Consider the following 22,675-nt stretch of genomic DNA (forward strand, 5'->3'; position numbering starts at 1 on the left):
CTTCTTATACTCCTAAACTCTTACATTCATAAACATTTCTTAATATTTGCTGTTGGCCACTATTGTAGAAAGGACATTACATGAAACAGGTCTTGATCTGACCATTGTGGATTTTTGCTCAAGAGACCTCCTGGTCCTGCTGAGGCCAGTGTTTATATTCCCCCCAATTCAGATAAATCCTCAGAAAACCCTGGGATGGTTTTTGGAGTGCCTGTGCATTCAGGACACTGCATCCCGCAGGCACCACAGGCGAGGAGCAGCATGACCTGTGTTTCTCTGGATGAATTTGTAGGACTGCTCCGTCCTCTCCCATTTTATAGAAAATTCAGGGGCATCACCTTTCCTTGCAAAATCGTACCTGAGCTCCTCTCCTGACCCCATATCTGCATGGGCTGTCCTCACCTTCCCTTGGGCTGGTGCCTGGTCAGCAGCTCCACAACATTTCCCTGTTGCAGATATTCCACAACTGTGCCATTCCCTCCAATGGAGGTTGGACCAGAGCTTTTCCCACTGCCCACATCCCTTCTGTTTCTGAAAAATGACCTTAACTCAGACTGGTGGAGTTGAATTTGGATTCTCAGGCTCAGCTTTGAACAGCCAGACTTCAGCTGGATTAAGGAAGACCTTTTATAATACTTCCCTGTATCTCTGGTGGTGTTATTTTCTTCATTTTTTAGCCCCATAGTAATTTAAAAACTTAAAAAAAACCACCCTTCTATCATAGCTATTATTGCACATCACATAATATCTGCTACAAAGTAGTTTAAATACTTCTGTATATGTGTCAAATGCTTGACTATTTTTTAGAACTGTTACACCCTAGGAAATAATGGCTGGGTATTTTTAAATATTTTATTCACTTGATAGTCTACGAACTGTATAAAGTTATTTTACTATCAATATAGATTATAAAATACATTGAAATTAAATTGGGCTAAATTATTTTGGGCAAAAAAATAGGAAGTAGGCTTTTATTTTCAAAGGGGACCATTACAGACCCCAGCTTGATCCTGTCAATGTACTGGTTTTGAACTGATAGGACCATATGGAACTCCCTGTAAGGTGAAGCTACAGGTCATTTGACTAATTTTTAATTTTCATTTTCCAGGTGGATAAACCACACGGCTTTTGTGAAATAGGAAAGTCTTGAGCAGCTAATTAGACCAAGGCTTTCTAGAGGAACCAATCTTTTAGCTAAGTAATTTGGGAAATATTAGCTCACCTAGGCTTCAAGAGCTTGCAGGTTTTGAGTTCCCCTTTTGCAGGAGCTCCCTTGCAGATACATGTGAATACCATAAAACTGGTATCAACCTTTTTGGTTTTGCTTTTAAGTTTGTATGTCTCTCTTACTGAGCAGATTGTGATACACAGTAGATGCTGAGCTGTTTTTTCCAACACTTATTTTGTGAGTTGGAACAATATGACTAGAGGATGGAAAGTTGAACAGCTCTGTAACACAGACTCACACCGGATGATTTATGAGCAATGTGTGGGGTAAGATTTTAGAGAAATATAAATTATATCTGTTCATCATGTTAACTTCTTTTAATGTTTCCCACATGTTACTATGACAACATCCATGGGATATATATTTTAATTTCTGTTGCACAGAGGAAGTGTGTCAGGTCTGCACATTTCTCTTGATTTTATGGCTGAGTGCTGTGTCTAATGCAGGTTGTAAATCTTCTTGGAAAAATATATAAGAGGGTTTTCATCACAGTGGCTCTCCTGGCAATTCTGAAGCTTTTAATAAGCATTATTTAAATCTAAAAAGAACATTTACACCCCCTGCGATGTGGAGACCTCTAAAGTGGGGGTAGCAAATGCTCTGCAGAAAAGCAGGAGCTTCATGCTAACAATTGCTGAACATGTTACATAGTTAAACACAATGTTAAAACTCTTACTTCAATAAAACTGTAAAAAATATCTTGTGGCCAATATTTAATTTCCTGTTTTCCATATAGCGGGTAAAGGATACTTTTTAAACTTTTTTTATTTCTTGTGCAAAAAGTGGGTTGAGAAGTTTCTTATAGTTTTCTAAACACATTTTCCATAGGACCTGAAGGGTTTTTATGACAGTGAGATTTTCTTTTAAAAATTAGATGTAAAAACTAGATGGAAATTTCTGAATTGGGTTAGACAGTCTCAGTTTCTGCACCACAAGCTGTTGTTCTACATGGCAATTACTTTGCATATGCATCTGAAGCCAGTGCTGAGAAAAGTGACAGCGAATTGTGCTGATAAGTGGTTTAATGGAATTATTCAGCAGGCCAAAACTCATTAATCACAGGCAACAGTCTCCCTGTGATACTTCAGTGCATAGTTAAACAAGACTCCAGTTATTTATTTACTTTCCAATGTATTTTTTTTTAATCAGAGTGGGAACATTAACCACAGAGTTTCCAGCGAAAAGTAAAATCTACTCCAAATCACGAAGTTAGAACTAAAACATAATTACCTATGAAGAATGAAAACTTTTAGTAATTTCCTGTAATTTCCCCACCAAATTAAATTTTTGCCTTGCGGTACTGCTATAAAAAACATCACTCCCATTTCACATATACTAAGTGGGACTCTTGTGTATGAAGGTGCCATTCTCACTTTTCCTGCTCTAACACACCCATGTTTATAAAGGAAAGGGTAAAATCCACATCCTGATAGTCGTCTTCTTCAAGCCTATTTTTTAATATCATTCTCATAAAGCTGCTCTAGCTTTTCCACTTGAACAGAAAATAATTCAGTGGAATATCCATTTGTTTAGGACAAATGGCTGCAGCTGTTAATTTAAATTAATTTATACTATTGACTGTACTGTACTGTTATAATAGTATGCAGGTCCAAGTGTTTTGCTTGTGTTTGGTGCCTGCAGCCCATGCTGTGCTACACCTCTGGGCATACAGTTGCAGCTGGATTCTGTTTGATGATAACTTCTTGTAAAACTGTGGGATTTCTAAAAAGTGTGTCTCAGGGGAAATTTACACCCTAGAAATTCCTGATGAATGTAGTTAACAAATGGCTTGCTGAATCCCTCAAAACAGTCCCTACCTGACGTTCCACCAGTGAGAAGTGCCATAGCTTGAAGATTTTCTGGTGCTTCACTGCTGCACCACAAACAGCTCAGAGGGCCACCTAGGAGGCTTGAGTGAGCTCCCACAGGCTGCCCACTGCTGCTTGGAGAATGGCTGCTGTCAGCAGGAATAACAAATTCTGAGTCCAGCCAGCTCACTGCCAGGCTGGGGCAGAGCTTTTATAAAAAGCTGTGCTTTTATTGTGATGCCTGATAGTGCAGGAATGCTGTTAAGCTTCCATTTCGGGCTCTGTGGCCTGCCTGGGATCTCCTGTTTGACATGGACTGTTAGCAGAGTCCCCTCCTGACATGGGCTGTTAGCAGAGTCCCCTGCTGGAGTCCACCAGAGCGCCATCAGAAGTCTGTGACCTCGTCTCTTCCCAATGCCAGCTGCTGGGACATGCTTTCTTTGTCCTCTGCAGCAGCAATGTGAGTGTAAATCATTCCTTGGCCTTCCTTTCAGCTTATGCCTGGCCTGTTTGGATTGTTGCAGATGGTCCAAATTCATCCTGGAGTCTGAGATTTCCCCCCCTCATTTGGAAAGTTACACAAGCTTCTTTATGCAGTTGTTCTTCATTTGGTTATACCATATAAACTGACACGCCAGGAAGGGATAAAAACTTTGCCTAGAATTTCACAATTTCTTCATAAGAATATAGACATTAATTTCCCAAAATTTCCCATTTTCTTCTTCTGTCTGGGCATACCAGGCTCACATAAAGGGCCAGAATATGTACAACCCCTTTGTCTGGCAAACCCAGACCCAAACTGTAAGTGTATGCCAAAGCACAAAGGGCAAATTGAAGTGGGAGAAATTAACTCTGTTAATCCTGCCTGTAGAGAACTTTTATAGACAGAGCTGGAAAGGGAACAAAGTTTTGTTAGGGCTGTTTCACTGCTTGTGGGGGAACACTGGGGATAAGCTTGTACATATATCCTAATGGAGTTGCTGCAAAAGTAGTGGTGCTTTTAACTGTGTTAAATGGCATAGGAATAAAAAAAGTGAAATGAGTGAACATACTGATGTGTATTTCCCCCAAAGAATATGCTGAAATGGTAAAGGACTACATTATAACATGCATTTCAGTTTTTTTTCTAAGGGATCGTGCAAACATATGGGAATATGGCTAAGCATTTCTCAGATGTCCTTAGTGCATATCACACAGCTGACATTTGGCAGAGAAATGGGAACAGGGAGAAGTAAACTTCAGTCAATTTGTCATATTTTCCATGGTGGAAAGGGAATTACTAAAGCATGTAAGAGATTTTGGTAAAACAATTAATTGGAAATATGTTACAATAATTCCACATCCCTCATTTACCATGTGGGGTGCAAGGAGAGACCGAGAAACTTTCATTGTTGATATTCAGAAGGTTAATGCTCCTTTACAGTATGGTGGTAGGGAAACACAGGCACAGTTTTAGCAAAGATAATTGCCTTCACGAGGTTCCATATATTCAATTGTAGTGGCAGCTATGTTAAACAGCTTGTTTAGCTCTCCTACTTAGCACTGTAGCCACACCAGGCTAAATGCATGTTGCCCTTTCCTGGTTCTGCAGCCCCAGCAGCCCTTGGTGCCACTGAAATTTGTAGAGGAAGCCAGCTGTGAATGTCAGGTACAAAACTTTCTAAGGCACAGTATGAATATTTTTGTGTAGAACATGCTTAAATTCAAAGAAACAGAAAAAGCACTGTATGCATTTGTTTCTGACACTGAAAGTTGGGTAGACTGTGGGAAAATGAGCAGGATCTAGTCTACAACCAAGAGCAAATGTAGGCACTCTGAAGAAATACAAAGTAATAAAACCAAAAGGATGATCCCAAAGCAGAGAGTTTCTTGCTTTTGTAGACAGGGTATGGATTACAGTGGGAGATGGTGGGTAAGTACCTCACAGAGACTGAAGGAAAATACAGAATAATGAATTTACTGCAGTGATATTCTCTGCCACAGCCCCACTGCTGGTGGACTGTGATCAGGTTTGCAGTTGTGAACAAAAAATGGCACAAAATTCTGAAGGCTGAGTTTGTGACAAATAATTAGCATCTTACTGAAGTGCCATGTAAGATGCAAAATGTGCTTACCATTGTTTGAAATAATTTTGTGGCTAAGAACATTGTAAAAGTGCATAGGAAATTTATGTGCCTCTCAAGGATGTGTTTGACAGTAGTGGTTTTAGACTTGATGCTGTAATTTTTCAACTCCATGAGTGAAGCAAATTGATTTGTAATGTGATACAGTCACCAGAACCATCAACACATTTACACCATACGACTTTTCCCAGCTGATAACACTGTAACTTATGGTGGATTTTGGCTGAACTCAATGCAGAGAAGAAGACAAAGGCTGGAAAGCAAATGGAAAGGAGTCCAACATAATGAAAACACATCTGCATCCAAGTTTGGATGCTGAGCAGAAGTTTAGGGAGAATAAGAAAGCCCACATATATCTTGATAGTAAGTTTGAGAGGTGTGTTTCCAGGAGCCTAAGTGCGACTTCTGGTTGAAGGAACCTTAGCATTAAGATCTGTATAGTAGCCAAGCAGCCTTCATTTTTTTTTCTGCTAATGGTTGTTGGCTTAACTAAGATCTCCCTGAATTGTATCTGTCCCACTTTCACAGCAGAATTTTCCAGTGCCAAGCATCTATGTTGATATCTTAGCTGGGAAATTAATTGTTTAAAACAGTCTCAGGAGATTCAGTTGGTGGGCAGAACTGACCAAGGGACACAAAAGATGTTATCCATCAGTCCCCTGGATTATGGATTAGGTGTCTCAATGAGACTGTCACTGGTAAATCCAATGCATTTCCTGAACTTTGAGGTTAAAATAAGGGATTTGGATTTAGATGAATGACTCACTGTTTTTGAAATGCTGGGTTGTGCCTCTCACTGATGCACTGACCTAGTGGTGCACACCCCAGAGGAGGAAGACTTGTCTTCTATTCTTTGTTCAACCTCTAGAAGTTTAAATATGCAGATATCATCTGAATTCAAATGAGCATCTTAGATATTCAGTCTTGCTTAAGTCATGCTGAAATACTGCCAACAACATCAGGTTCATGTCAAGGAGACTTTCATTCCAATCTTTTCTCATCAGACTCTTTTGTTCACTTTAGATTAAAAAGAAGATAGAAGCTACTCAATGTCCAAGTAGAGGTGGTGGCAAGTGCTTTTCTCAGCAGTTGGATTGGGACTGGCACTGTTCAACATCTTTGTGGGTGGCATGGACAGTGGGACCTGGTCCATCTGCAGCAGATTTGCCTTTGACACCAAGCCACCACCACCTGAGAGGCTGTGCAAACTCCATGAACTCAAAAAGGCCAAGAGCAGGGTCCTGCACCTGGGCTGGGGCAGCCCCAAGTACAAATACAGGCGAGGTGGGATTGAAAGCAGCCCTGAGGAGAAGGACTTGGAGTGTTGGTGGATTAGAAGCACAACATGGGCTGGCAGAGTGCTCCTGCAGTCCTGTCAGCCAAACCTGCCCTGGGCTGCATCAAAGCAGCATGAGCAGCAGGTCGGGGGGGGATTCTGCCCCTCTGCTCTGCCCCTGTGAGAGCCCAGTGCTGTGTCCAGCTGTGGGATCCCCAGCACAGGAAGGACATGGACCCGTTGGAGTGAGTCCAGAGGGAGTCCTGAAGATGATCACAAGGCTGGAGCATCTCTCCTATGAGGACAGGTGGGCAGGCTGAGAAACTTGGGACTGTTCAGCATGGAGCAGAGAAGGCTCCAGAGACTCCTTTGAGCACTGTACCTAAAGAGGCCAACAAGGAAGATGGAGAGGGACTTTCTTAAGGGACAGGTAGTATTAAGGATGAATGCTTTCATACTGAAAGAAAGTAGGTTTACATTAGATATAAGGAAGAAATTCCTTACATTGAGTGTGACGAGTCACTGGAACAAGTGACTTAGTAAAGTTGTGAATGCCCCATCCCTGTCACTGTTCAAGATCAGATTGGATGGGCCTTTGAGCAACCTGGTCTAGTGGAAGATGTCCCTGCTCATGGCAGGGGAGTTGGAGTTTGGTGCGCCTTAAGGCCCTGTCCAATCCAAACCATTCTATGATAAATAAAATTTCTAAACCAAGTGCTTTGAGGCGTCTTGAGATCAATCTTATCTGAGTTTGATTTGCGTTCACCAGAAAAAGAAATGGAAAGTCTTTGTTATATTTATAATTTTGTAAATAGGATAATTGAACAGGTTTCTGTAGTGGTTAGAGCTCCTAATATCCTGTGAACATCATTCTTTCTATAAGAGATAGAGGGAGCAAATCTTTCATGGTGTAGTGCCTCCCTTAAAGAAAACTGCTAAAACACACCCAGATTTGACTCATAATGAGATGTAAATTCACCCTATTGAATTATTGCATGCTCAGGTATTTTTTTTTATTTGAGAAACTCCAGATGGCAGGATGGAGAGTTTGCAACATTTCTGGTAAACTTGGTTGAGACTATTCTGATGATAATAAATGTCTGACATGTCTGATGGTGCTGGTATTGCCAATGTGAAGGCATTAGTTGTCAGTTTGTGAGATTATTTTAGTTTAGTTCATTCCTATGTCATAATTCCTAAATTATGCTGACACACCATGGTGAGAGATACCTTAGAAACTCTCATGAAAGATTCATTTCATGTAGTTCAAACTTTGAGAAAACAAGAAATTATTTTTTCTGTCCTGTACACTACAGAATTTTGTTGACACCGTGCATTAAAATTGCCAAATAACTGCAAAGATGTATTACTACAAGTCATAATTTCTATTCAAAGGTATCCTGTTTCCTGTCCAAAGCAGTGAAGCAGAAACGTGACTGTGAATGTCAACTAAATCAGATATGACACATATTATTGTCTAGGCAAGTGAGTGAGGCAGCTGTGATACTGTGAACTGATAGGTCCTGCCTCAGGCAGAGGGGAGATGTTGACACACCTGGATAGTCACATTTTATCAAGGACTCAAACCTGCAGTTTCATGCTCAGTTAGAAAGTGGCATTTCTCATCTCAAAACTATTTGATTCTTCAGAAGATTAGGACCTGGGCTAGAGCTACATTACATCTGAGATTTAGTATGTGCTGCTTTCTATTCAGTATCCTTGAGAAAGACAGGCTACCAGGAGTTCAAGGTTATTTTTTGACTTTTGTGTTGACAGAGGCAAGCATGGGAAAGTAAGCAATAAAATTGTTATTAGCAAGTACCAACATTTTTGAAACCTAAACCCTCCAAATAGCTCCATCTCTGCCTCTGGTGGCTATCAATAGAGAAGACGTAATTGTATTTTGTCATGCTGTTCAGATATTATTACTAACACAGTTTATCCAGTCTTCAGCTCAATTTTCTGCAGGTGAGAAAACATAAATTGGCTTTGTGCAGGGTCAGGTGTGGTCTGCAGGAGGTGCCATGTCATGAAGTGCAGGTGAGCTGCCCAGTAATCCTTTACATCCTGGCACACGGCCAGAACAGAAAAGGACCACAAGGGAACACCTCCGGGAGACTTCCAGATGGTTCTGTACAGGAGCTTGGGCCCAGCTTGATTTATTTGCTTTGGCTGTGTGTGGATATAGCATTCAGCTGAACTAGAATGCAGTCAAAACCCTGGAGCACTGGGGAGCACAGAATAGAAACAAATAGAGCTCTGCAATATGATTCTCTGTGTATGTTTTTGTAACTGCTGTATGCTTGCTTATTCCATGACTTGGTCATCTTGGAACCTTTTATGTATAACATAGAGACAAATACATACGGAAACATGTCAAATACATAAATAAATATCTTCTTATTTTCTACTCCTGGTGTTGTATTAAGTATTGTCTGGCATTTTTTCTGTGTATCAAATTCAAGGTTGCAGTAATTTCTCTTTTTCTTTCTATCACATTTGTTCCTCTATATTTCATCGCATGGTTTTATTTAGATTTTGTCAAGGGTATTCAGAAACTCCTGCTCCAAGGTGATGTTAAGTTATAAAAAATAACTAAGATTTTCAACTCCAGGAATAAGCTCTTGATACATTGTGCCTGAAATTCAAGATTGCCTTGGCACAGTAGCTGGGGAAATGTGAGCCCACATCTGGGCTTTTACACAAGCATGGCTCTGCAGCTCTGAAATGGCCCATTGATTGTGATATTGGAGAGGCATTACAGAGAGCCACTGACTGACACACAGATATGGACACTGTTCTTCACTGTCCCCTGAGAGCATTTTAAGAGTAGAAGACTGTTATTTCAGTTTCTTTTAGTTTGCAATGAATAGGAGTAGTTAACATCTACCAGAAAACCTGTCAAATTCTCCGTTCGTGCTTGGCCAGAGCAGGATTTGGGCAGTATTCCTTCATGGTGTCCCTTGTTCTTTATCCTTTGTATCTAACACCAAGCAAAAAAGAGCCATTAGAGATGAAGTGCTGCCTGGAAAGCAGATTTCACTCCAATGAGGCAGGATTAAAGAAGATGGTGCAGAGATCTACCCAGCGATAGGAACACTCCAGTGACGGGTCTGTGACTGCGTGACTGAACAGGCACTTTATCAATTCAGAGTGACAACAGCTCTGATGGGATTTTGCTGGGCCTAGAGGCAAAGTGCTAGGTCTCAAGAAATGTTTTCCCACAGATATTTCCTTAGTTAAGCAATAGGTTCAAAAGTAGATTTGAAAGCCATTTTCTTTTTGTATGAAATGTGATATGCCATTTTTTCCCATGAAATTAAATTATTGAGGCAAGCCTTGAGAGCAACCTGTCCCCCAAGAATCAGTTTGGTTAGAGCAAACACCATTTCAAAATTTCTGGGTGGACCACTTCAAAAAAGTGCATTTACTGTGACTGGTAAAATATTTTAGGCTTCTTCTCATGGCAACTCTATAGTTCTTAGAATGGTTTCAATTATACATAATGAGTCATGGCTTGCCTATGGGGAGAATGGAGCTGGCTTCAGACTCCTGAGTTTAACAAGGATGAGGGGCTGGGGCCAGCCTCTCCTGCCAGGGAGACAGGAGGGTCCAACAGCATTGTGTTCCTGCTGCTGCTGGGGGGATGACAGGAATTACAGCAGTGCCTCTGATGTACCTGCCTGGAGAGGTACCTGCCTGGAGGTGCCAACCCAGCCCCCCTGTCCAGCCCGTGGCTCTTGGTGGCTGCTCTTGTCCTGCTCTGCCAGACTAGGGACAGAGGGCTCCAGTGGCATACAGTGAGTGTTCATGGGAGACCCAGTGGGAATCCAAAACTCTGAGTTTAAAGGTAGCTAGCGCTCTACCTGCTCTCCGAGACGACGCCAGGATGAGAAGGTTCATGTAGGAAATGGATTAAAATACGAAAGCGTTGAGAATGCCTGACCCTGGTGCTTGGTGCTGTACCTGGTGAGCTGAGCTGCACACAGGAAACCAGTCAGCCCAGTGTGCAGAGCTGAGTGAAAGACTGGGGTCACAGCCACACAGCAAAATTAATGTATTTCCTTGCAGAAAAATGTTGTGAGGCCATTATTGTTCATAGGTGGCTTCCAGATAGCTGAACTTCTATTACATCTGGCTGAGATCTGACAGCACTTTGAGGAAAGAGATCTGCTTGATTCTTTCCATTCTGTGCAATGGCAAATATTCTTCTTGATCACCAAAAGTAACAGTTCCTCTGCTATTGAGGACTGACTCTGAAATCTTCAGAACATGAGTTTTTATTGTATGTTCCCAGAGAGAAGAAATGGAATTGACTAGTCAGAATCAGGATCATAGAATTACAGAATTTGGTGAGTTGGAAAGGACCCATCAGGAAAATGTTGCAGTCCAGTATAATGTCTTTATTAAAATCATATACATACTATCTCATAGACTACATGATGTTTAAAAATATCCTGTCACTCATAAAATCTTGAAACCCAAGATTGTTCCATTTACAGGCCTGTTAAGAATTACAAGCCAATATGGCCAACGCATCAATTCACTGTGAGGCTTTGCTACAATAATCCATCATTATCAGGCAGAGAAATGGAAAGCCAGAATGACATTTAATGGCACATAGAGAATGAAATCTGGAAACTGCTGCAACTTTTTACAAGCAAAATAGAATAAATCACTAATCAAAAAGATCATAAAATGCAAATGATAAATGGTTATGCAAGAAAGCAAACCACAGGCATCACTACAATATCCTTCTATTCTTCTAGCAAAAGAACTCCAAATTGACAATTACTTCAGTTAGAAAAACTGCTGTTAGTACTTTTACTATTAAACAGATCTAAAAGGACTGAAGTCCTAGGGAGAGGGATAAGGAGCCAGACCTTCATTTTTCCTTGTTGGCTGATAAATAAGAGCAAAAAGAAAGGTCCAGGACGATTTGTACAACCAGTGTTAGGAATGGGGACCTTTACTGCAGGACGAAAATGAGCACTGCAGAGCTATGAATCTTGGCTTCGGGAAGAGTTGGAGGTATGCTAAAGTGGAAGGCAAGATTTTTTAAAATTTTTTTTTCTCTGCCCACAGAGCTGTCCCTCACTGTCTGTCACAGAATCACAGAATTGCAGAATATGCTGAGTTTGAAAAGACCCACAAGGATCATCAAGTTCTACTCCTGGCCTTGTACCAGGGACCATCCCCAGGAGACACACCATGTGTCCAAGAATATTGTCCAAACACTTCTGGAGCTTTGTCAGACTTGGTGCTGTGACCTGTTCCCTGGGGAAACTGTTCCAGTGTTCCACGCTGTGACTGATTCTGAAAAAGATTGTTTCATTTGTGTTCTCCCTCATAGCATAGTTTTGCATATAAGGCTGTAAGAAATGGGATTTTCATGGGTCACAACCAGGCAGCAAGGTCTGTCCAGAGTCCCTTGCTTGAGTGCACCAACTTATCCAGGAGCAGAATTTTCAAGGATGCTGATACATGTAAGATTATAGCTTGACAACACACAGACATAATTTTCAGAGGCTGCAGCCTTGATGCTGTCATGTCATTTTGTGGCAAGAGATACCAGAAAGGCATCTTCTGCAGCTAATACAGGTGTGACTTTTTAATAGTCTTTTGACAAGTGCCACTGAGTGCCAAGATCAAAGCATAGTGGGTGACTAAACTGGAGAGATTTGAACCACAAGTAGACAACTGATATCCAATGCACTGACTCCATCATGTATCTTGGAAACTCATTGAAAAACATTGTAATAAAGCAGAGCTGTGATACCTGCTTGGAAGTTTGATGAGAGACAGAGAATTACAAAGCAATCTTGAGAGAGCACATGAATTTGAAGGCCCTCAGAAAAATAATCTGTTACTTAAAAAATTATTCCCACTCTAATATTCTGAACTTACTGCAAACAATTTAATCTACACTCCAGATTCACTTGAGTCAGATGAGTGCTGTGAATACCACTGCATTAGACTTACTGTGTTTTTATCTAATCATTGTATTTAGGGAATATAAATAAACATTATTATAAACCTAAACATCAAAGAAAGTGCAATAACTTGCTGTCTGCAGCATTTTGTATGCATTTGTTTCTGGACTGAATCTCAGCAAAAACTGAGATTTTCCACGCTATTATTTAAATGCTTAAAAATTAAATATCTTTATGCAGGGGGAGGATTCCCAGGCCACAGTTTTAGCGAAGATGAGATGGTGTCAGTGGAGGATACTGCTGCACCTCAGGGAAACAAGCTGGTACAGAGGCAGGCTGATGTGCCTCTCTGCCTCCCTTCATAGCTTGAATTTTGAGGGTCCTAAAGTGCAGTAACTTAATTCTGGTAAACCCTGATGGGAGGGATCTGTGTGCAAGTCCTTGATATCCACAATCAGTCAGCAATGACTCTGAATTCATTGTTCATGTGTCTTGGCCTGTTCATTTTTTTCATTGGAAATCTCTGGAAATTCTGCAGGAATTGCCACATGCAGCAGAGTAACTTCTCGTAGTTGGTCTTTAGTTGACTCCAGACCCAATATTAATGCTTGCCTCATGTTCTGCAGTAATGCTGGCCTCAAGACAAGGTAATTCAGGCATGGACCTAGTGTTTCTTTCCCAAGATCCATATGGGAGTCTAAAACCCATTTACTTTTTCTTTGTGGACATGCTGCTATTTTCCCCTTGATATCAAATACAAGTACTCTGAAATCCATTTGAAATCAAAAAATATGAAACCAGGAGAACTCCTCTACTCTGCTATATAATTGTTTAGCACGTAGTTGTAACTTTTTTTTCATGCGTTATTAAGTATAGACTGAGTAGCAAATTCACGGTTCGTCCAGGAGATGTCTCCCTCTTCCTAAAATATTCCCAAACCGTCTGTGTTTGCAGGGCTCTCTCTTGCATCACCAACCTTGGCTTCCCCAGCCCGCAGTTATGCAAAGGCAGCGCAGCCCGGCCGCTGTGAGTGCCGTGGGGCTTGGCTGCTGCTCCCAGCAAAAACGCCTCGGTTTTAGGTCAATGTTTTGGAAAACCATGGGAGCTGAACAAACATTTGTGCTGCAGTCTTGTTTTTTCTCAGGCGCTTCAAACTTACACTAAAGGCTATCTTGCTTCATTTCTGCAACCAGGCAATTTATTCTGTCACCAAAGAACACACAGGGATGTCAGGATGGAGTTTAGGGATGCATGTAGCTCAGGAGAGCCTGAATGTGTGCCATTATTCTGCCAACAACATAAAGAATATAGTACAAACAGTAAATGTTTTGATATTCTTGTTCAAATACTTTACAAGGAATATAATCCACATACATTTATTCTTAACTAATTTCAGTTCTATTGCAGAGAACATGCAGAATATCAGATACTCCTATGACAGTTAATAAATATGTGTTTTGATAATGACACAATAAAAGAACTGACATTTTCAGAAATTCCTTTGTTTTTAGCAATACACAAGGCAGTCAAAATATTTGCTGTTTTAAGTCCTTTTGATATAATGGCTTTTATTCTCATCACTATAGTATCTTTACCTTGTACTTTATGTTAGCAGATGAACCAAACTTCTTTTGTGGGAAGACAGACACAGAAATCTCTTTTTATCTAAGCAGAATGAGCTGACAGCCTGGTCATAAAAATGATCTTATTATTTAGGTAATTTTTCTAAAGTTTCACTGACTTGCTGATGATCTTCACTGGGAATTAAAGGACTTATGATAGCATTTTTTTTTTCTCATGGTAGAAATAATGAAATATATATGAAATTTTAGTCTGATGAATAAGTCATGGGACTTTCAGATGCTTTAGAAGAAAAATAATTGGATTTATATGAGTATTTACTGACTACTGTCATTGGAGAGTGAAATGCTGGCGTGGTGGTCCCAGGTGAATCTGTGTACTTGGAGATTGGCAGTCTGGCCAGGTTTGTGAAGATGAAGAAGGAAGAAGGAAATGGGGATGCCTTAGGGGAGTTACTCTGCATCTGGAAAGAAACAAACAGCTGAGCATACACATTTCCCCCAGAATTCCTCAATAAAGAAAGAAAAAAAAAGAGTAAAGACAAAGAAGCAAGAAAAATCAGTATATTCACACGTCAGTATGGATTTAGTTTGGAGGAACTTCTGGGTGTCATCTGATGTCTCTGGAGGCAGGAGCTGTCATGTGGCAAGTCTGGAAGCAATGCTTCTGCTGGCAAGAGTGGCAGGGCTCAGGGGCAAGAAAGAAGTCTTACATCGGCTTCCCAAGCTCAAGGCCCAAATTCTGCTCTCAGTGTTCTCCATCACATTATTTCCCTCAGAGACTGAGTAGTTCCTTAAACACTTATCAAGGTATCAGAGTTAACTAAAAAAGGAGCTGCATGTAACTTTCAGAGGCTGGCTTTCAGGGTCTTAACATGCTAAAGAAAAAGATACCATTTCCTCTATATTTTAAGGAACTCCTTTTAATTCTAACAGCAGAAACTTTCCACTTTGTCTTTAAAATGGCATCAAGCAGCATAAATATGACATGGTAATTACGGAGACCTGGTGAATATTGTGTTTCTTGGACACTGTGAATAAGAGCAGAGTGTCCTGTGTGCTATGGAAATGTTCCTATTACTCAGCTGGCTGACATGGAAGCTCTCATTTGTTGGTGTTTTTGTTTTTGTGTTCTGCTTTGCAGCTGCATTCCCCCCAGGAAGACATGTGGGTGCTTCTGCTGACTCAGTCCTAGCCAGAGTCCCCTGAATGCGCTCGGGCCACCTGAATCTTGGAGAGCCTGGAAGTAATTTTCAGCCTAGTATGCTTCATTTTGAAGTGTAGTCAAAAGGCACAGCCAGATGGAGTGGACTGTTGTCCTGGAGAAAAGAAAATCTCAAAGTTGAACTTTTAATTAAAAAAAAAAGAGAAAGAGAGCAAAAACTAGGAAAGGAGGAGAGAAGGTTACCTTTGTAGCATCCCTAGAAAAGAAAAAGCTGTATCTCAAATGCCAGAGTGATGTGAGTTGCTGGAAGGATTAAAGGCTTGAACTTTTGTGTGGAGTTTTGGCAGTCAAAGAAATGCCACTCCCCCTGTCAGCCTGAACTCATCTGCCTTTCTTGCTTGAAAAATCCACATTGTCCTTTCCTAAACTGCTCTCCCTCTCCTCTGGCACCCACTCAAGCCACAACCTTGAAGCTTCTGCCTGTAGCATATTAATCAGCATCTTGGATTTGATGGCCAGGACACCCCACAAAGACAAGGAAGGACAGTAGGGTCCAGGCTGTTCTGAATGAATCCTTCTTTGAATTTCTGTCTGCCTTCATCAAAACCTAGATTTAAAATGATTACACATGTGGTGTAATTACACATTACACCAGCAGCCTTGTAATGTTGTAGCAGGTGTTAGTTCTTCCTGTTAAAATATATCCATTCTGTTTGAAAACTTGTCTGTAAGTGGTTTCCAACCTGCCACAAGTACATGTTCTCATTTTTGGTTCAAAGTTGAAGAAAAGAGTAACCTGAAAAGGTAGCCACTTTTCTACATCCGTGTCAACTTCTCTGCTTGGACATTACCAGTTTCATTTGGCCTTGCTCAGGAAAAGAGCTCTTTAGAGATGGGGATGAACCTGCACCCAGAGGCATGCTGTGACCTCTGAGTGCAATATCACACATAAATACCCCAGACAACTCTAATTGCCTCCCAGCCTCTTTACCAGGAGCAATATTATTCTGCTAGCCCAGTGCTGCGCCCCCTGAACCTCCTGCCCAGGGTTCCCTCTAGGTAAGGTGAATTACAGCCCCTGCCCGCTGGCTGGGTCACTGGGGGAGTGGGCAGGAAGTTCTGAAGGGTACCTGGGGTGCTGCACATGAGACAGAGTGCAGAGAGGGGGTGTTGCCTTGGAGCCTGCCAGGGAGCAGAGAAGGAGCAGTCAGGAAAACATCTGGAAAGCAGGAGGAACTGAGGAGAATCTCAGACACTGCTTACACTGACAGCATTCAGATAGTCTCCAAAATGGACATTTTCTCAGCACTGCAAATCCTGCCTTAGTGAATAGTGTGTGTGTGGGGAGGCCTTAATTTGGTTTTTTTCTCTTGTGTGAGAAATGAATGAATTTTGAACTCATTGTAAATATATGTTTACTAAAGCCTGTCTTCTAAAAGAATAATTTATGTGTATTAAACTTCCTTCAGTGCTTAGCCAACGGGTCTAATTTGGCTACATATATTTGCAGACACTCTTAATGTTTATTTTACAGAGCTATATGTTTGCAGATCTTATTTTACTGTCTAATAGCACTGGATCTTATCCATCTCTCTCGTCATCTCATTTTTACCCTGAAAACTTACTGTATGAATTCCAAATTCTTAATTTCATCCTGATGTAGTCATTGCAATGCTTCTGCTTAGAGAACAATGGGAGAGTGAGTAAAATTTCAGTATGTCTCCTGAATGTTTGTATTAGTGACTTCTGTAGTTTTTCCTCACATTTTTATCAAGCCTCTGCATATTTCTTATACTGTGTAGGAACTTACACACATGATCAAGTTACCAGGTCTAAACGAGTTGCTACAGGTCAGCTGAGGAGTCAAAATTCTTGCATATGTAGCACAAATTACTATGAAGTTACGTGATTTAGATAAAAGCTTGTATCAAATTGTTTTGTATACGACAAGCCTGGACATGCACAATGAAATGGTTTCCATTGATGACCTCTAAATCACTGCAAATGGGAAACATACCTGAGCTTCATCTTTGTGTATAATGTAAGATTATCTCAGTTTCTGGACTGGACCCAGGAAAGTGGGTCCACTGAAGTATTTGGCTGTAGTCTAAATGACATGAAGGAGCCATTAGACAGAAGGTTTGCTGTAGCTGTTTTATGTGTTGTTTTGTAGCCTGCTGTGCAGGTACCCTCTTCAGGATGCTCTAATAAAGATGCATTGGTGGGCTTTTCCTTTACCTGTTTGCTGAGACTGCCTAGAGCAGTGGAAACCCTTCAGGAAAAGGGCCCAGAACCTTCTGAGGCAAATGGATTGTGAGGAGGAAATTTTCTTAGGGACACAGAGAGGATTATGTGACTCTTATCCAAGCTAAAATAACACCAAAAATGATGGGGTGCAGAACAAAGATGAGTAAAAGTTCTACCATGCTGGGACATGATGATCAAGAAAGATTGTCCTTCACATTCTTTATTTAACAAATTATCTAGAACTTCTGAGCCTTACCAATTTAAATTTTCTTTGTACTAGCAATTGGAGACTGGGAATGTTTGAATCTTCAATGAGTTAATCTAACACATTTTCTTCAGCAACATACATTCATAGTGCAGATGTCCTTGTGTTTCCTCTTACTTAAATGAGATTGCACTGCAAAAAAAGGCACCTTTTGGCACCTTCACCTGTATTGGAAAGAAGGTAAGAGTTGGTGGAGTGGCTGATGAGCTCCTAAATTTTATTTTTTGGCTCCTGAGAGCGGTTTGTTTTGTACTTCCCATGCAGTGAAGCAACGTGATAGCTGAGAAATGGACTCCAAGGATCCACACTCAGGCACATCTGAGCATTTCCCAGACAGACACTTCAGAACCTTCACTTACAAAGAACAGTGATGGAGCATGAAGGTGTGGAAAGCACCTTTAAGTAGGAGATGCAGACCTCTGGCCTGGAGAAACAGGAAGATGAGGACCATGCAGGGGCACCTGGCCATTAGGGCCTGAGTGAGGATTGGAGTTGCACCATTGCTGTGCTTCAAGCTCATCACTGTGCTGCCATCCTCTGTTACAATGGGCAGAATGACAGCACCAACACTCTAGCCTGGCAGTGACCGTCAGGGACAAGAACACATTGTACCCTGGTGCACAAAGTGAAAGAGGTCCTCATTTCCCTCCTTCTCCTTCTCTATCCATAATAAAATCTGACTGTAGTAAATAATCATGTGATTTCTGGTTGGAAAGTAGTTATAGAGTGAAGGTAAAGCCCACATCAGCTCCCTTACCTATCATATGCCACTGTTTATATTGCTGATTTATATTATCAGAAATATAATTTCTCCCATACTTGGTGTTGACCTTTCCATCAAGCCATTCCTTGTCTGAGCACACCAGTTTTATACCACTGTCAGCTAGCTGACATAAACAGTTAGGCCAATATGAAACTGTTGTAAAGTCATAGAGAATCACGCCATGTGTCTTACATGTACAAAAAAATCCATTTTCCTTGTTTCTCTAGTAATACAAAATACTATTTCTTCAGAGCAACAGCTAGTTTCTATGACCAGCTGTAAACAATTACTAAGCTGCCTGCCTTGATGATTTATAGCTTAGTTATAAAAGGGTGTACTTCTGCCAGACTGCTTGCTAAGCCCAGAGGAAGACCCTGAGTTAATGATGATGACGCTATTTTATCACCTGCTGTGAACTAATTCTAGGAACTAGTCAGATTTTTCTGAGGAAATTGCTTTGCAATGTGAAATCAATAAAGTCAATACTCTTTCCCATTTTGCCCTCTGTGTGTGGGAATAGACCAATATGTAGATGTGATTTTGGGAGAAAAGGTGCCTGTTTTCAGGATGAAATTTCTGGTCCAAACCAGAGATGACTGTAACATGAGGACAATAGGACAGAGCATGGTCCAGTGAAGATAGGACCCTTGGGGAAATTATGAGAAATTGAAGAAAGTTCATGTTTTGAATTTGTTGCTAATTTAAATCCAATGTGAATTCCTTTGTAACCTGTTATTTAGGCAGATATTTATGTTCTCATTAATCACTGTGAAATATCCTAGTTTTATCACATTGCAGAACGGCATACATTTTTTATTTAAAAATTCACTAGTTTTCCAAAGTTTTAAAATTACTTCTTATAGAAATGTAATAAGAAAAACCAGATGGCTCCTAGATTTTATTTTGCTTGGTGTCTCTGAAGGGTTAAAAATTCAATGGTAAACAAACTGTGACATGTTAGTAGTTATTCTAAAGCTTCTTTTGTCAAGCTACATGTATCAAGCACCCTGGAGTTTTTGTTTGTTTGTGATAGCTGTTTTGTGTGATCATCTGTTATTAATTACAGTATTGTTGGTCAACTGGCTGTTCCAGAGATTAGTGGTATTGTTACAAAAGCATGTACACTCCCTTAGTACGTGGGTGGTGGTGGCAGTTGTGCTGATATCAATCCTGCCTTTTTCACAGGACAGAGCTTAAGGTCTGGTTTGGTTTCTGCTTTTCTACCAGATCCCCATTCTTTCTACTTTCCTTTTGGAATAGATTACAACTTTACACTGACATAGGAATGGATCTTCTGCAGACATATGGATTTTCACCTCCTATAATAAATGCACAGTGCTCAGAATGATGAGATACATATGCTGTATAGAGATATCAGGAAAAGCTTATGTTACATCTTATTAATTGACATGTTTTTTGTGTGAATGCCCTCTAAAATGTAAAATAACAGAGTAGCAAATTAGATGTCTTCCAAAAGAAAAATTAAGTCTCATTTTTATATCAGATGGTAAATAAAGGTTTTGTGAAACTCATTTCAGAAGGATTTCAGCCATTGGTGTAGAATTTCTGTGCTACTTGCATCATGTTTGCATACTGTGTTTTTAAATACTTGTGCTTTAAGACTTAATATTAGAGAAACTTGTGAATTTTTTGTTTTGTTTTGTTTTTAATGACACTGGCATTTAAAATTGGCAATTTCTCATGCTGGACAGTGCAACATGAAACCAGAACCTCTTCTGCTGGCGAGAGCTGCCAGGACAATGGACACACAGCTATGAACTGTGGAACTGCTACTGTGATGCTGCTGCTGGAATTAACAAGGGTGGCAGCAAAAAGACATTTCTGGGAAAGCTTTGTGTTCTTCAGACTCTGAGGGCTGGTAGGAGCTTTGGAAAGGGAGAGATTTTTGTACAGGGCGCCTTTACTTTGTGGCAGAGATGGGTGCAGTGAATATAATCCTCCCATAGAATTTCACAAAAGAATTCCTTTTACCCTATAGCTTTACAGCAAACCCCACAGGCAAACTGGCTCTTACTACATCAGTTTAGCTAAAATGCTGCTTTGGACAATCATATCCTGTAAAACAGAGTAAATGAATTAATCTGTGTCTAACCTGAGTAACAATCCTTAGTGATTCTAATGTTTACAACAAACACCTTTGGTATGTTCCGGGTAAAGATGCCAAAGAAAGTCAGGGTTACTCATTAATTTTTAAATTTGATCCATTATCCTTTTGTCAATTATAATAATACAGTGGTGTAAACCAGCATAATGTTAATTAGACTTTGGCCAAGGAATTCTCTATTGGATTTTTCATTGAATTTTTGTGATGGAACTGGGTGAAACTTGCTTAGTAGTCCTGTACCTGTTCATTCAGCATGAAAACCTAACGTAGATAAACACCTTCATCAAATATCAGTAAGAGCAATAATTATCTGTGTCCAAAACACAGAGCTAGAGCTAAAAGTTCAGTTGCAGGCTATGTATGTCTTTCTGTGGTTATCAATGTGAATTTAGGGTCAGCAAGTTGATCAGGTAGCACACTTTGAGTACATACAAAAGAATTAAAAATTCCTCTGGATATCAAAAGAAAGATATCTGCTTTTTTGCCATGTTCCAGAGATGTCTTGTAGAGCCTGTCTGTGTAAAGTTGAAGGCCAGGGAAAGCAATTATTCCTGTGAATCGCTGGAGCTGCCAGGATGAGAGGGGGCACAGCCAGAGAGACTAAGTTGCTCCACAGGCACCCATGGGCAAAGCATTTGCTAAATTAGTTTACTGGGATCTTTGCACAGGGTAACATTCACCCAAAAAGTCAGATCTGTTGAACAGGGAGGCCAGTCCCTGCCAAGATGATGATGATGAAAGTCTCTGCTGGGAGGGTCTTTGGAAGGGTATCTTCAGCTAGAGAGTGAGATTCTCTGCCCCTCTTTTGCTCAGTTCGTGTGACCATGGCTGGGCTACAGAGGAACATAGAATTTCCTCAGTTGGATAACCTGACAAGGATAATTGCAGCCCAAATCCCAGCCCCACAGAGGACAGCCCCAAGAATCCCACCACGTGTCTGAGAGCATTGCCCAAACTTTTCTTGAACTCTGTCAGGCTTGGTGTTATGGTCGCTTCCCTGAGGAGTCTTTCTGCATCTACAGAAATGGTTTCTATTGAGTATTTTAAAATATCTGTGTATGCTTTTCTTAATTCTGCAGCAGGATTTGCCTGGAGAAGTCCTTCAGCCTGATGAGATTCTCCATCCTGGATGCTAAAACATTGCAGCACATGAGTAGTACACATCAAATGGTCTAAAAACAGCAGGGACTCTCTGCTGAAATCTCTGTGAGTGTCCAAAATTCCCACCTGGACACCTCCTGCAGAAATCAGGCAAAGGCTTTGCTTCAAGTCTGGCAGAGAGATCAATCACTGTGTCTCAGTTCAGTCCCTTATGTCACCTCTGCAGAAACTAGTTTTGGGACCATCCAGGGAACTAATGCCGAAGTGTGCATCCTGACAACAGCTGCAGCACAACTGTCACTACAGGACAAACTTGAATTTCATCCTTAACTCATAAATTAAATTCCATAGTTCTGCCACAAAGTGCTAATCAAAAACCAAAGCAATAAACCCAATTTGATAAACCTGATGATCTTTTTCTGCAGATGGGAAAAATAGACCATATATATTGTCTGGATACAAAATGGGGAATGATGTGACTTCCTTTTGGCAGCTGTCTGGCCAGCTGAAAAATGTTTCCTGTGCTGAATGTGCATAGTATAATATGGTTCTTCATTAATGTGCACTGAAAATAAGGAATACTCTACAAAGTGAAGTGCTTTACTCTTACAGTCCTGATTCTTGTTTGTACTAAAGCTCTTTTGTGTGAGTCTCGAAGTATACTGAGCACTTGAAGCAAGTGCTCATTCTGCTGAAGATCTCCTTGGCTGAATAGCTGTGAGTTTAAAGGAGGCTCAGTCACCAGAAGAAGCCCAAGTTAGCTCAGTGTCTTCGGAGTTCTTGTTTTGCTTTGCCCATAGATCAGGACATGTTTCTGTTCTGGGCAGGAGAAGACAGCTCCCCAGTGTCCTCACTAATGTGTGCTGTGTTGAAAGCAGGAAGAGTAAATGGAACAGCTGGTACTTTAAATTCATGCCTTCTAAATCACTTCACTGTGGTGATAACAGCACTATCAATATCCCCTTTCACTTGTCTGCTACATAGTCTTTTTGTTTTAGTACTCACAGGTCCCTTTTTGTCACAAGACTTCTCCAGCTGAAAGCACCACTGTCCAAGTATTT

This window comes from Zonotrichia leucophrys, chromosome 2 (assembly GCF_028769735.1).
Source record: "Zonotrichia leucophrys gambelii isolate GWCS_2022_RI chromosome 2, RI_Zleu_2.0, whole genome shotgun sequence".
Taxonomy (NCBI): domain Eukaryota; kingdom Metazoa; phylum Chordata; class Aves; order Passeriformes; family Passerellidae; genus Zonotrichia; species Zonotrichia leucophrys.